This window comes from Ambystoma mexicanum, chromosome 14 (genome assembly GCF_040938575.1).
Source record: "Ambystoma mexicanum isolate Mex_15411 chromosome 14, UKY_AmexF1_1, whole genome shotgun sequence".
NCBI classification, from domain to species: domain Eukaryota; kingdom Metazoa; phylum Chordata; class Amphibia; order Caudata; family Ambystomatidae; genus Ambystoma; species Ambystoma mexicanum.
In genome coordinates this window covers 207,850,092-207,865,432 of record NC_090940.1, presented here as the reverse complement: position 1 = coordinate 207,865,432, position 15,341 = coordinate 207,850,092, and the positions used below count along the sequence as shown (strand labels likewise).

General features: G+C 46.4%; 1 protein-coding gene across 6 annotated transcripts in view; it reads right to left on the bottom strand.

Moving 5' to 3' along the window:
* SYT16 (synaptotagmin 16) overlaps nucleotides 1-15,341 on the bottom strand; it is a 695,358-nt gene that overhangs the window by 234,447 nt on the left and 445,570 nt on the right. The window lies entirely within an intron of this gene.

Sequence of the window (15,341 nt, the reverse complement as noted above, 5' to 3'; positions counted from 1 at the left end):
CCGCTCTCATTCCTCTGCGGGCTCCCTCCTTTGGAATAGACTCCCCCTCTCCCTGCGCCTTGAACAGATCTTCTCAAATTCCGGAAGCTCCTTAAGACTTTCTTCTTTTCCTCCTCCTTTCCTCTTTCTCTCCTTCGCTAATCTCACAGGTGCTGTATTGGTGTCCTTGGCCCCTATGCATCTTCGGGGCTATGACCACCCACACCAATTCTCCCTAGCTCCAGTCTATCCACAGCACTTTGCATCTGCACACCCTCTACCCTGGAGACTCGCACTTACATCTCCCGCGGCCCAGGCCGTGTAGCACTCAACATTCCTAGCACTTTGCCCATGGCTCACCCTCAAACTTGGACTTCCCAGCACTTACCCCCCCCCTTCCTTCTTCCTTTCTGCACTTGCACGTTCTGAATACTCACAAGGCATAGTAGGTTCGTCCTTCCCCCTTTTCACCCCTTCTGCTCTTAATATTGTGGTGTAATTGTATTTCCCACCCTCCCTCCTTGCCCTGTGGGCACTTTGAAACAGTATGTTCTTACTGTATAAGCGCCTCACAAGCAAACAATAAATAAAATAAATAAATAACCTGTGGCCAACCAAGGAATTCACCCAGAAAATAAAGATCTGAATAAGTCTTTTGGTCAAACATCTCATACAACCGCGATCAATAAAGCCACACTGCGTGTCTTGTGTCCCCTCCATTGAAGGCACATTTTCAGGAGCTCTCGTGTGTACTTCAATTACATGCAAGGTATGACTTGGGAATTTGTGCAATGTAGTTACAAATTATCCCCTTAAATATGAATATATAAATACACAGACACACGTTAATTTCCTTAACGACAGCCAAATATTTAGGCAATGAATCAGACCTGCATTAGCGATACTTAAATATCCACACAATACACTTCTCTGGTGTGCTAGCAATTTGTGGACTTTGTGTTCTTTAATATATTCAGGAAATCAGTCCTACCCCTCAGTCTACATCATCCGTGCACAGTGCTGTTGGAAGGACGTCAAGAGGGCTGTAGCCAGGCCAGTCCTTGTTGTGCTCACTGTGTGAGAGGTAAAGATATTGTAGAAAGTTGTGATTATGGCACAGTATTGTGCGGTGCACTGTGGCTGGCAGTCATTTACATTGTTTTAAATTAGCTCTAGGGTTTCCTGTTTTCAGTGCACGTTTGGTGAAGCTTTGCAACATGCACCGTTTCTAAATTGTACTCTGTCGTGCTCACAAATAGGCATTAAAAACAGATTGCATTGCTGTGAACATTGCCCTTTTGTCTTTCACATCTGTGTGTCTCTCGGAAGAGGTGTTTAATTGCTCCTTTTATATACTGCTGTTTCATATCTGAGTCTTCTGTTTAAATACCTTGAAGCAAGCCAAATTAAATATCCAATCCAGAAAAAAGGCCATCGAGTCTGATGCAGTAAAAAACAAATCCCCATCTTCTCTGGCAATGTACACAGATCCGAAGTCCTTCAAGGCGGGTCCAGGTCCCATGTTAAGCTAAACTCACCAGTAGGTCTGCCAATTCTGCCCCATTTGAATGTAGCCCCTCCCCCACTTAAAGGGACGAGCTGGCTGAAGGTGCCACAAAAATGCCAATGCCACATGGAGTTGGACGAGGTTCTGGCTCACTTTCTCCTGATTTGCCCGCAGCATTACAAGGAGAGAAAGGAATGGCTACAACCATACTCCCAAGGCCAGCATATCAGGTCTTTTAATGGAGCTATGTCTCCTGTATGCAACTGTGACGATGCTCAATTGTCATATAATCTGGCGGAGTTCATAAGCAGAACTGCAAAATTGAGATTGTATTTTTGCACAGACCAGCACAAGAGAGGTCATGAGCATCTAATCGATATTTGATCCGCCCCTCGGTATCAGTTGTTATGGTAATTATGTGGCAGGGAGGGCGAGGATTTTAAACTTGTTTTATTGTCTAGTTTATGGTTGTTATTGTGTATGTGTTTTTATTGTTAATGGAAAAATCTGCAAAACGTTTCTTGATTGAAATACTGTGGTGTGTCATATCTGAGTTTTAATGTGGTAACTTCTAAGTATTCTTTAGAGTGCACATTCAGCTGTTCCATGTTGTGTGCTCGTGTCTCATAGCAGGGTACACCTTTGCCACACACTGTGCTCCTTCTTGCTACCATTCAGATACCTGTAACTGAAGGACTTGTATTGTTTTACACCCTGTCACAGGTCTAACTAGATCTGGGAAGGCATGCTCAATTTGTTCTAGGTCATACTCTGTTAACCTATAGCGGTCACTTAAAAGCGCACTGTTTTGCTGTATATTTTTACCTGTTCTTCCTCTTAGTAAATGCCTGCTGCTATCTAATCATCTTGCTCCATGAACCCAGCCACCTTCAGTTAAGAGATGGCCAACAGAAGTAATACACTTTTCAGCTACTCCTCTTCTGATCTTAACTTTCTCTCTCATCCTCTTCCTTAATACTCTTTTACTGCTCCACCTCGAGTCTCACCTCGCCCCCTTCTCAACTGAATATTCCCTTTCACCTCCTCCACCATCGCTTTCAATTCTCTCCCCTTATCCTGAACATTCCTTGTAACCTCCTCCAACTGTGGTCTCAACTCTCTCCAACTCTCTACACTCTTCCCCCTCAATACTTTCTCTGCACCTTTCCTTCCCGCCGCCCTGACATTGACTAGACTTTGCCTTACACTTCATACATCTTACTCCCAAACTCCTCCTCACTTCCTGCCTCCTTTCAACCTCGCAGACCTCTTAATTGCTCCAGGGTTGCAGGTGGATGATTTGTGCGAGTGAGTGCTTGGATTGTCCCACATGCCAGAGAACTACACATTCTTCATGTACAAATGATTTGTGCTCGCTCGATGAGACAACTTTAATGGAAGGCACCATCTTTGATTCAGCCACCACAATGAAGTGGTCAACAGCACTTGGTAATGTTAAATCCTCTAGTTTCCCAAAGATTGGTAACTGTCCCTTTACTTGACTCATGTGGAGATATGCAAGTTCTGGCAGACAGGGCATGTGTGCAGGCAAACGGGTTGAAGTTGCAGAGTTAAGTCTTTTCTCAAGCCAATCCTCTGGAATAATACAGGCTTAGCAGACACCTGTGTTTATGGGACCCTGACCCTCCAGGAGTATGACAGCACATTTCCTTGGATTTTTAAATGGGTAATTCTTCATAGTCATCGTGGTGATAAGGCTACCTGATTCTAGGGGTACTGTGACATAAGAGTCTAGGTCTCTCTTTGTTCTCTCCCTATGAATTGCCATAATTCAGGAGAATGTTCCTTAGACTAGTGGTTTGCCCACACTTGCAGTACTCTGCCCATTGTTATACTGCCATCCCCACGCCCAGGAAACATCCATCAGTTGCTCATGGAACCAGTGCCATGAGTGCTATATACTTCATAGGTCACCCTTCTGTCTGACCAGTTCTAAGCTGTCCCTGGTATGCGGAGTTCATTGGAAGGGAAAAATCTGAGGCAAGGGATACATATACTAGATCACACCAGTTCAAGCCACCAGTATGGGACTTCATCACAGCTCATGCATATATATATATATGATACATCACCGTAATCGTATTTCTGATGCTTGTATCTGCTTAGATTCACATGCTGTGCATAGGCCGACATCTAGTGGAAGCTGCGGAGTATTACAGTTTGTTTTTCGAAACTCAAAAATGGGCGTCGACACAGGGCGTGCCAGTAATACTATCCCTAGTGTGACTCCACTGTACCCATAATCCCTCACGTGTCTAGGACCCTCAGATTGTATTTTTTCTGACATGAGGTAGCATGAGGAGTAGCGTGAGTACAGATGATCCAAGCAGATAGATAGATAGATAAGACTAAAAGCATCCATGCGCCTTCTCTCAGAGGGGAGGAAGGGTGGGTCGCATGTGAATCTAAGCAGATACAAGCATCAGAAATACGATTACGGTGAGTAATGTATCCCTTCTGAGGCTTGTGGAATCTGCTTAGATCACATGCTGTGCATAGATTAGCGAGCAGTGTTAGAAGGAGGTGGGATGTGAGAAGGGTCATGAGCAAATAAATGTCTTAGAACCGCTTGTCCGCTTGCGTATCTGTCTTGGAATGGGTGTCAATGCAGTAGTGCTGAGTAAAGGTGTGACTAGAGCTCCAAGTAGCTGCTTTGCAAATGGTGTCAAGGGGTACATTTGCAATGAAAGCCAGAGTGGCCCCAATGCCTCTTGTAGAGTGGGCTCTGTCGTGAAAGGCAACGTTTTTTCAGAAAGGGAGTAACACAGCTGGATACAGTTAACAATCCACTTAGAGATGGCACCTTTAGAGACGCGATCTCCCTCTTTGCCTGTAGCTACGGAGACAAACAGTTGGTCTGTTTTCCTTAGCGGTCTGGTTTTGTTTATATAGTATAGGACTGCCCTACGCACATCTAGAGTGTGTAGTTTCACCTCAGCCGAGCTTTGTGGGTCTTGGAAGAAAGCCGGAAGCTCGATGGACTGGTTCATGTGGAATCTTGAAATAAACTTAGGTGAGAACCTAGGATGTGTACGTAAAACCAGTTTATCTTTATGAACTGTAAAGAAAGGATCCTGCACTGGCAGAGCCTGAATTTCACTGACCCTTCTTATCGATGTAATTGCTACTAAGAAGGCTGTCCTATAAGTCAGGTGTTTGAGACTGTTTTTATGCATGGGCTCCGATGGGGGGGGGGGCATGAGTTTAGCTAGCACCACGTTAAGGTCCCATCCTGCTGGTGGGTTAGAAATTGGAGGGTGAAGTCTCTTTACTCCTTCCATGAAGGCTTTAACCACTGGTACTTTCCACCACAACACTTTGTTATGGGAGGTGGTGTATGCTGACAGAGATGCCAGGTGTACCTTTAGTGAGTTAAAAACCAACCCTGCGTCCAGCAGGTGGAGCATGTATGTGACAATTGTGGAAGGAGTGCAATCAACAGGGTTGATTTGCTTATTCTGGCACCAGATAACGAATCTTCTCCATTTGCAAAGTAGCAGTGTCTCGTGTTTGGCTTCCTAGACTCTCTTAGGATGTCCATACATCTCTGCGGCAAATTGAGATGTCCAAACTCTATGGCCTCAGGAGCCATGCTGCCAGGTTCATTGAGTTGGGTTGAGGATGCACTTTCTGACCCTGGTGCTGGGACAGTAGGTTGTACCAGCCCGGGAGTTTGATGGGTTCGCACACCGCTATTCTGTGTAAGTGTGGGAACCATGGTTGTCTCGCCCACATGGGAGCAACCAGGACGAGCGTCATCGATTCTCTGTTCATCTTGTTGACCACCTTCCTGATGAGAGGTGTTGGTGGAAAAGCGTATGCAAACATCCCTGACCAGTTCATCCACAGGGCGTTCCCCTGGGAGTCTGGTTGGGGGAACCTGGATGCGAATCCTGGGCACTGTCTGTTTTCACTTGTGGCGAATAGGTCTATAGTGGGGAACCCGCACTGTGAGAAGATATCTTCTACGATTTCTCTGTGTAGACACCACTCGTGTTGTTCTGGGAGGGGATCTCTGCTCAAAGCGTCCGCCAGAGAATTGAGATCCCCTGGAACATGTTGAGATGACAGGAAGATGTTCCGTCTGAGTGCCCATATCCAAATTTTCTGGGCAAGCTTGGACAGATTTGGCGAACGAGTCCCTTCTTGCTTGTTCAGGTAAAACATGGCTGTAGTGGTGTCCGTCCGGATCTGCACTGACAGGTTCAACAGGTAGGGCTCGAACGCTTGAAGCGCTCTGAATACTGACAGAAGCTCTAGCAGGTTGATATGATTCTTGGCCACTGAGTGAGACCAGAGACCCTGAGCTGTGTGGTGGAGATGGTGAGCTCCCCACCATGACAGGCATGCGTCCGTTGTGACTACCGCCTGTATCTCGGGATCGTAAAAGGGTTTCCCCTTGGACAGATTTTCTCTTGTCCACCAGTGAAGACTTTGTACAAGTGTTGGCGAAACGACCACTAGATCGTCCCACTGACCACTTGCCTGAGACCACTGTTTCGCCAACCCCTCTTGGTGTTTAGGACAGCTCCTAAGAACTGTTTGGAGGTGCTTGGCAGCAGACTTGACTTTTTCCCGTTTATGGAGAAACCTAATTCGAAGAGGAGGTCGATCGTTCTTTGAATGTTTGTTCTGCAAATTACTGGGGTCTCCCCTGTGATGAGCCTGTCGTCCAGATAAGGGTACACTGGGATTGCCTCCCTGCGTAGGTGTGCCGCCGCCACCGCCAGTACCTTGGTGAATACCCTTGGAGCCGAGGCTATCCCGAAGGGCAGTACCTTGAACTGGTAGTGCTGACTGTCCACCTTGAAGCGCAAGTATCTTTTGTGCGCTGGGAACATGGAAATATGAAAATAAGCATCTTTCATGTCCAATGTTGCCATGTAATCCCCCTTTTTTAGGAGGGGGATTACCTCTTGGACAGTAGTCATGTGAAATATTTGGGGCTTGACATACTTGTTTGCAGGCCTTAAATCCAATACTGCGCGCATTGTCAAATCTTTTTTTGGCACAAGGAAGTAAGTTGAATAAATACCCTTCTTTACCTGGTGTCCTGGGACGAGTTCTATCGCTTCCTTTGCTAGAAGATTGGCGATCTCTTCGAGGAGGATCTTCTGGTGGTCTAATGAGTGTACTTTTTGACCTGGCGGGTGGTTTCGGGGATACTCTAACAGTTCTATGCAGTATCCTGCGGACACTGTGGACAGCACCCATCTGTCTGATGTGATCCCTTCCCAAGCTTGGGTGATGTTGGTAATGCATCCCCCTACTGGGGATGCGTGAGAAGGGACCCTGAACGGAACGTCATTGTTTTGGTGGTGGCGTGCCGCCGCCTCTACTGGGGCTGCCTCTACCCTTACCACGCCCTCTCTTATTACCCCTGCCATAACTCTGGGTAGACTTCTGGTTGTTGTTGTTCCATGGTGTCCCCTGCCCCGGGGAATAGTTTGTTCCTCTCTGGGAATGTTGTCTGCGTGGGCGACGCAAATTGCCATTCCCTCTTTGATTCGGGGGTTTGGTGGTTAATTGGCCTAGGGATTTGAGAGTCTCGTACTCATCCTTGGCATTTTTCAGGGCGTCCTCTACCGCCTTCCCAAACAGTAGATCTGTCTCCACCGGTTTGTCTATTAATGATGCTTGTGTTTCGGGTTTGAACCCAGACTGGAGTAACGAAGCATGTCTTTTGATAACAGTGCTTTCTGCTATCAATCTGCCGGCGTTATCCGCGGCATCAAAGGTTGCTTTTAAGATGCAACCGGACACGGCTCTTCCCTCCGACGCAACCCGGGCCAATTGGCCTTTTAAGGGTTCTGGGGCAGAGTCTATGAGTGCCGCGACTTCCTCCCACTGGTGGCAGTTGTAACTTGCCAGTAGGGTGGTGGAGTTGGCGATCCTTGCCTAGTAGGCGGAAGTGGAGGCTACTTTCCTACCCAAGCAATAAATCTTCTTGCTCTCCTTGTCGGGAGGAGCTTCGGATGATGACAGGGGTGTTCCCGCCCTCTTTCGTGTGTTCGTAACTACCAGGGAGTCCGGTTTCAGTTGCCCCCTTATGTACAGCGGGTCTGATAGGGCTACCCTGAAAAGTTTCTCTATCCTGGGGTTTACCGCCCTAGTGAGATTGGGATTTACAAGGGAAGGGTCTATCCTCCTTTATATCGATTTAGGGATAGGGATGGCCTGGGCAACAGGTCTCCTTTCTCCCACTAATTCTTCAGCAAAGTCCCTCTCTTCCTGTGCTCCCTGGGTGTCAATGTGGAAGTGTTCTGCCGCTCTGGACAGAACTTCATTCAGGAGAGGTTGGTTGTCCACCGGGGAGCCGGTAACCGGGGGATCTTTGTCTACTGGGGAATCTACCCTGTAGGTTTCTGGGTCGTCCTCTTCCTCCTGTTGGTCCTCATCATCCCCACAGTAGCCCGTCCCAGATTGTTCTCCCAACATGCCCAAATCAGGATCCTCAATAAAGTGTGGATCCTCATTATATTGAGAGTAGGGCTGTATACAGAAAGGGTCCGAAGATCGTGTTGGTGCTTCAACCCGGGACTTCTTACTTGGGGGTATCGGGTCCCTAGAACCTGAGGGCGAAGCCCCGTCAGGGGTATATGAGAGGAAGTGTTCAGGATTCTTGGCATAGAAGTCTGCCAAAGACGACATCCTAGACATAACTCTGTCTATGTCGTCACTAGACCATTCCCTTGAGCTGGGAATGACTCTTTCCTGGGAGAGTTTCCCTGTCTTGTCCTGACTGGACCTCTGTGTTAGTGCAGGGTCTTTAAAATGACAGAAGACCGAGACTTGTCCATCTGTTTTTGCCTGTCTGACTGCTTCTGAGGTGTGGAAGAATGCTTCTTTTGTTGTTTTCCCCCCCTTCCCCGTGGGTGGAAGAGTGTTTCCCTGTGTGTTCGCCCCTACAGAGCCTTTCGACGTCTGGCGTCGAGATTCGGGGGTGGTGTCCCTATCTCTAGAGTGTGGAGGTTGGGACTCAGGAACAGCCGTTAAGCGGTCTGCTGACGCTGACTCCTGGAGTGCGGCCTGGGGATAGAGGTCGGCTTCATCTTCCGACGATTGAACCTCCGTTACCTTAGGGACCGAGGCACTCTTGGCAACAGTGGATGGCTGCCTGGAGTCATGCGGCGATCTAGACCGAGAACGGCCAGAGGACACCGATTTGGTGGACCGTTCTCTGTGTGCCTATTTCCGAGAACTCGAATTGTGCGTCGAGTCTCAGTGGGACTTATGTTTGGTGGAAGTGGTGTGGGTAGCGCTTGTGTCGCCGGGTGTTTTCCCAATAGCCGCCCTGCCGGACGACCTTCCGAGGTCGGGGACTTGCGCTTGGCTGTCTCTCGACGCCACGTTGCCCTCGCCGTCCGAAAGCACGGCGTTGCTGCCATCGCTGAAGGCGCCCTCCGCTGCCATGGCCTCTTGACGCCTGGCGTGGTGGGCCCAACGCTTGAACGAACGGTCCTTTAGTGTTTTCAGTTTAAACCTACTACACGCTCTGCAGTTCGCCTCGGGGTGGTCCCTCGGCAAGCAGAGGTTACATGTGGCGTGTCTGTCAACCCAAGGGTACTTGCGGTTGCACTTGGGGCAAAATTGGAAAGGGGTACCCTCCATACGCACCTTGTGGCAGCGGGCTAATGATTGTAGGAATATATAGAAGATGTACCTTTATATAAAAGAGTGTAGAGTATGTGCCACCCCCCACTCTCCCTAAGTGCAGGGCCGAGGCCAGAGGCCTTCCAAGGCCCGGGCCGAGGCCAGAGGTCTTCTGAGGCCCAAGTCCATCGTGCAGCTGGCGACGGTTGATTCCTTCTCCGGGCCGACATCGAGTGTCGAACTTCAGGTGCTCGACGTTGGGGTGGAGAAATGGGGAAATATTAAGATATTTTAGCAAAATTGTGGCTAAGGCCAGGAACTCTGCGGGATGCTTCCGACCAGTATGGCGGAAAAAAACAATCTGAGGGTCCTAGACGCGTGAGGGATCATGGGTACAGTGGACATCACACTAGGGATAGTATTACTGGCACGCCCTGTGTCGACGCCCATTTTCGAGTTTCGAAAAACAAACTGTAATACTCCGCAGCTTCCACTAGATGTCGGCCTATGCACAGCATGTGATCTAAGCAGATTCCACAAGCCTCAGAAATATATATATATATTGGTCTGTCTTGTATGCCTTTGTCCTGTTGCACCCAGACGTGGGTTTCATTTAGGTGTAGCAAACATTTTATTGGTAGACATTATGTAAATTGCTTTTCACCGCCTAGGTATAGGTATTACTTCATTTGAGATTAATCATGAATGTTGTCAGTCATTGTTTACTGTCATGCCACGACTTCAGGTTTAGTATCATGTGATTTTGCTTCCTAGAATATCGCATGGTAGTAGAAGGGGATGAAGAGGATGTGGCATCCCCTACGCTACCACTATCATTTGAGGGAAATGGCGTCATTGTTCTCTGCTCCTTTTTCCCTGCATGGAGATAGGCATGAAAAAATCAGATATCATTGTAACAATTATTGATCATACCATGCTGGCCTTCTTATCAGATACAGACTGCTCAGCCTGCATTTGGATTGATTGAATAAACACTTTTAGTTCTGAGTTAGTACTTTTTCTTGTTTCAGTGAACAAACCTTAAGGGGCTCTATCGTCTGTCCTCCACCCTGGAGATGATCCAGCAGGGAACTTCATTAAGCAACCATTTTGTGTGAAGACACTGGAAACAGCCAGGCCTTCAATAGGGTAAATGGACAAGCTCTATTATAGGTTTTCTCTTCTCATTTGTAGCATATGGCATAATGAACTGATGTGCACTTTATAGGCATGCAGGCTTATTGTACTTTATTTTTTGTAAATACTCATTTTAACCTTCATTTCTCAGTGTATTGTGATTTGAATCACTTCAAAAGCTAAACCGGACCTCTTCCCCTTGAACAACGTGGCCTTCCTTTTTAAAAGAAGTGCCTTAAACTCAGCTATTTAGTTGCAAGAAATGCCCATTGTATAATTGTGCATTGTGATGGCTCTATGCGACACAGTTAGGACTAAAGATAAAAAATTACTTTACCAAGATTTCGGGAGATACACGGAATAGAGTTCTTTAAAATGTATAGTCATATGCCTGACAGAGATACACTTGTATGATCATGTATGTTCACAGGCATACAATAAGAGAGCAAAACACTAATCTATTTGTTATGGTGTTCTTTGGTATTACTGTATAAGGAGTGTGATGTAGTTAACACTCCACATAGAATGTCATGGTGTGAGGAGAGTTCTGAGCACAGCAGTTGATGGATGGTGTGAAGGAGCAGCTGTGCTGGTGGTCTGTTGCTGTTCAACTTGAAATAAACCAAATATAAAACCTATCTGGAGTCTGTGGTTTATATCCTTATATTGGTGACAAGGAATTCTAAAGATCATGCTCCTGGCAAGGCAACAGAGCTCTGTGTAACAGGGCAGCCGCTCTGCTTCGCCCTCAGCAATGGCGTCATCAGTGACAGGAAGGAGTAGCTGAGGGGAGCAGATTTAGGAGCCAACCAGCTCCTACCCGGGCTACAAAGAGATCTGGGAAGAAGTCCCTAAAGCCCTGTGTTAATGCAGCAAACTGGCAGAAACTGGCTGCGATCGACCAGGAAGCTGGGGGAGGGCCCGCTCCTTAAGAAGCCGCTCCGTCTACCGAGGCGTTGATGCGGCAAACAAAGAAGAGAGACACTGCAAGAACCCACTCCGCCCAACAAGTAAGGGAATCTTACCTGATCCTGAAGGCTCCCTGCCCCTTTTAAATGCCAGTAATGTTAATACGCTCTGTGAGGCACTCCTAAAGCCAAAAGCTGCGCGCGCACGCAGTGGGCGCCTGTCCTTCCTCCTTGGCACTCATACGAACTGCGCAAAGAGTCACAATTGAAATAATACGGCCTGCATACGGAGGGCGTTGTGTTCCTCAAGTGACACTTGTTCTACCCACGTTTTTTGTGCAAAAGAAAGTTAAACAGAAGGGTAGAAATAAGAGCCAGTGTTCCACACGTGTGAGCTCCATGCCAAAACAGGAGAATGTCATTACCAGGAGTTTCCAGTCCCCCTGTCTTCATGGCATCCCCAGGCCCGGCAAAAGTGAAATGGGCACAATGGAAGAAAGGTTTCATACATTATATTAAGGCTGCGAGTGAGAACTCTTATTCAAATGACAGACAACTCTCGCTAGCAATTGATTTTCTGGGCTATGAGGGTCAACGCATTTACGACACCTTACCCCCTCTAGCAAATGAGGGTTGTGGGGACAATGCACATTAACTGAATAATGCACTCCTGAAGCCAGACTTGCACTTCAATCCCAAAACACGTACCACCTTGGAGAGGTACAATGTTGGTGTCCGGATACAAAAGCAGGCAGAAAGCGTTGAGGAATATGTGATGGCCCTACAACGTTTAGCTTTGTCTTGTAAATTCAGGCAGTCCTTTGATGAGCATATACGAGATCAATTTATGATTCATTGCAATTGCAACAGACTAAGAGAGGAACTATGGCTAAAAGAAAAACCCAGATTGGATGAAGTTCAAGTTGTAGCAAAGTTGGTTGAACATTCCTTGGCTTGCGTTGCTAAGATATCATAAAAGGAGTGCAGCGAAGCAAAAGTAGAGGTATTGAACATAGTGGATGAAAACAGAAGAAGAACGCGAAGGGAAAGCCTGTGGTGAAAGGAAATGCTGATTCCAAGAACAATAGACGTAGAGGAGAAGCACTTTGCCGGATCAATGGCATGTCCAGGTAGAAGAGTTATATGTGCAAAATGCAAGAGGCAGGAGATTTTACAAATTGCTGTAAAAACTTTCAGTTCAATTAGAAAAAATAATGATATGTTAATGAAGAAGATGAGCATAGATCTTCTGAAGAGGAGGATGGATGCCATGTTTAGATGAGGAAGAGGAGTGTGAGCATCCATATGAGCGTGTGAGGGTGAATGAAAGGAAGTGTCTATGATGGCCGATTCAGGGTCAAAGATATCTCTTATGTCATGGATGGTGTTTGAGCAAGATATGGGAGGTGGTGTACGGAATTTGTTAGAAACAGATGTCAATCCTGGCCGATACAACAAAGATAAAATTGACTTACTTTGAAGCCAAATTTAGGTTTCCAATGGAGGTGTGCACAAGTAAAAGTGTACGTGACAAACAAAAGGATGACACTTCTAACGTGGCGTGATCAAAAAAGGTTAATGCTAAGACTAGACCCGAACACCGACGACCAGGTATTACACGTGAGATCCACATTCAGTGAGATGTTCAAAAAAGTATTTAGGAACGGAGTGGGAAAGGTAAGTGGCATACAGCATCAAATTGTTTTGAAGAAAGGCAGTGTGCCCATATCAGCAAAATTACGACCTGCACCCTTAGCATTAAGAGATGTAGTGAAAAACGAATTAAGTCATTTGTTCTAAATGGGGATCATTGAGAGGGATGGTGGCGTTGAATGGATATCTCTGTTAATGTGAGATAAAAAGGTGTGTGTTGATAGATCGATATCCACTACCCAATATGGGTGAGATGTTGGCCAAGGGTCAGTGTTTTCTAAATTGGACATGGCATCGGTTTACCGTCAGGTTGAACTTGAGGAAGGATGCAGAAAGCTGGCAGCATTCATAACACATGAGGGAGTGTTCCAGTTTTGCAGAATGCCCTTTAGCCTTGTCTCTGCATCGTCAGTTTTCCAGAAAATTATAGATAGGCTTTTCCAAGGAATGAGAAGTATGTTTTGTTTCCAAGATGATGTGCTGGTGTGTGGTGAATCAGAGAGTTAACATGACAGGGTGTTGAATAAAGTGCTTAAGATTTTGGAATCTAGAGGAATAACATTGAGGGAAGAGAACTGTACATTTAAAGTGACCAAAGTTAAGTATCTTGGCCATGAGGTTTCAGCAGTGGGTGTGAAGCCAAAGAGTAGCATGTTGAATGCCATAAAGGAAATAGAGAGACCAAAATCGAAAGCGGAACTATGCTCATTTTTGGGTATGACAGAATAAATGTATGAAGATTTATGCGGATAAAGTTGGTGAAATTAGAAAATTACTGAAGAACGGAGAGGATTTTATATGGAATGGAACTACCGAGCATGAATTTAATATGATAAAGGAGGAAATTGACTTAGCGCAACCTTTAGGACATTTCAATAGACATAGAAGGAGTGTAATCACAGTAGATGGCAGTGACAATGGCATTGGTGCTGTATTGTCGCAGGTAAAGGATTCAGAAGAAGAGGAGATAATTGTGCATTCTTGTAAGGAACTCATGGTGGCAACAGTAAAGAGACACAAGTGATCACAGTTCAAGGGTGTTTATTGAACTATAAATGCAGGTTGGAAAAACGCCTAACCTAAACCTAAATCTACGATCGGAGCAAATGAAAAATGAGGCAGTCCTAGTGGCGCTGTGTAAAAATAAAAGGGCCTATACTAAGAGAACATATTGCAAATTCCTTAGAACTAATTACAGAAAGAGTGTGGGATAGGGTATCAAAATAAAGGAAATGGTGTTCAAATAATAAGTCAGGATGTGATTCCCTTAAGGTCTCCCTTGCCTATGTTTTTAGCACGGGACAAAGTGGAACTTTGGAGCACAGCACACGCTTAAGCCTTCCGAGCGCAAGCTAACAGTTCTATACCAGCTATTAGGTTCTCCCATGGTTAAGTCTCTTTTCAATAAAAGTCTCTCGCCTTTGAGGCCTGATGCTCTCAACACACAAACACAAAGGTTCTATTCTACAAACACTTTGGGTGATGGCTTCACCTCTGGGTCCCCCTCAGTAATTGTATTCAACAAATTCCCCAGACAGTTTCCTTCCCAGGAAACATTGGGTGATTTTCCACCCCTGGATCTCCCTAGGCCGGGCTTGCATCCCAAATGACAAGGGGGCACTTCCCTTACCCTTGTCTTTCAATACTTCTTGGTTTTCACAAATCTTAATGTCTTTGTAAACAGGTTTTCGGGCTTTACCCCTAATTGTCGGTTTTCCTCTGCAAGGTTCACTCTCGCCGACCTTTCCAATATACAGTTCATGTACTAACTTTGACCATGTGGGATTCAATTCCCTTAGGTTTCACAATTATCTGCCGGTCAAAGACTTTCGACGGTACAGAGGATTTTACAAGACCCCTGTATGACCACTTTGACCTTTCTTCGCCTCTTCCCAAGGCCTTCTGGTTATGGTAGTCTTTACCATTGGGTAATAGGCCAAGGGTTTTCGGAATGAGCACCACCCACGTGGTGCCGGACTCCTCAGTCACTGATTTTACCCCTCCTTCGTTACTAGTATTGCTTTTTTTCAAAGTTCAATTTAGCCTTTGGCTACTTTTCATTCAACACAGTTTGGTTTCTTATCAACACTCCCCTCGACTCATTGGCTGTGATGAACCGCTTGGCTTTCTTCCTCTTTGGAGTCAAGGTTGGTACCACAGAGACAAGCGTCTATCCCTGGCTTGGTAATCAGCGAAGGAGGGTCTTGTGTACTGTTGACATCTGCTGCAACACACATTGGCTATTGTTCACAGACTTATCATTCCCTCTGCGGAGTTTCCATGGGCCTTGGTCGAAAAGGGCAAGGTCGGTCGTCTCCTTGTCACCCTCTCGGTCTGCACCGTCTTTCTCCTCCTCTTGCACTGCCGTGCTGAGTTAGCTCTTACGTTGTGCGGACTGCCTTGCTCGTCTTGTGCTCCACCTTTTAACCCTGTGGGGAAGGGACAGGGCCGTCAGGTGTGCGTGATTCTGGTCTATCGCATGACTTTGCCTGACCCTGGTATTGGGACACGTCAGGTAAAAGGCCCTGTTGTCTTTCGTGTTG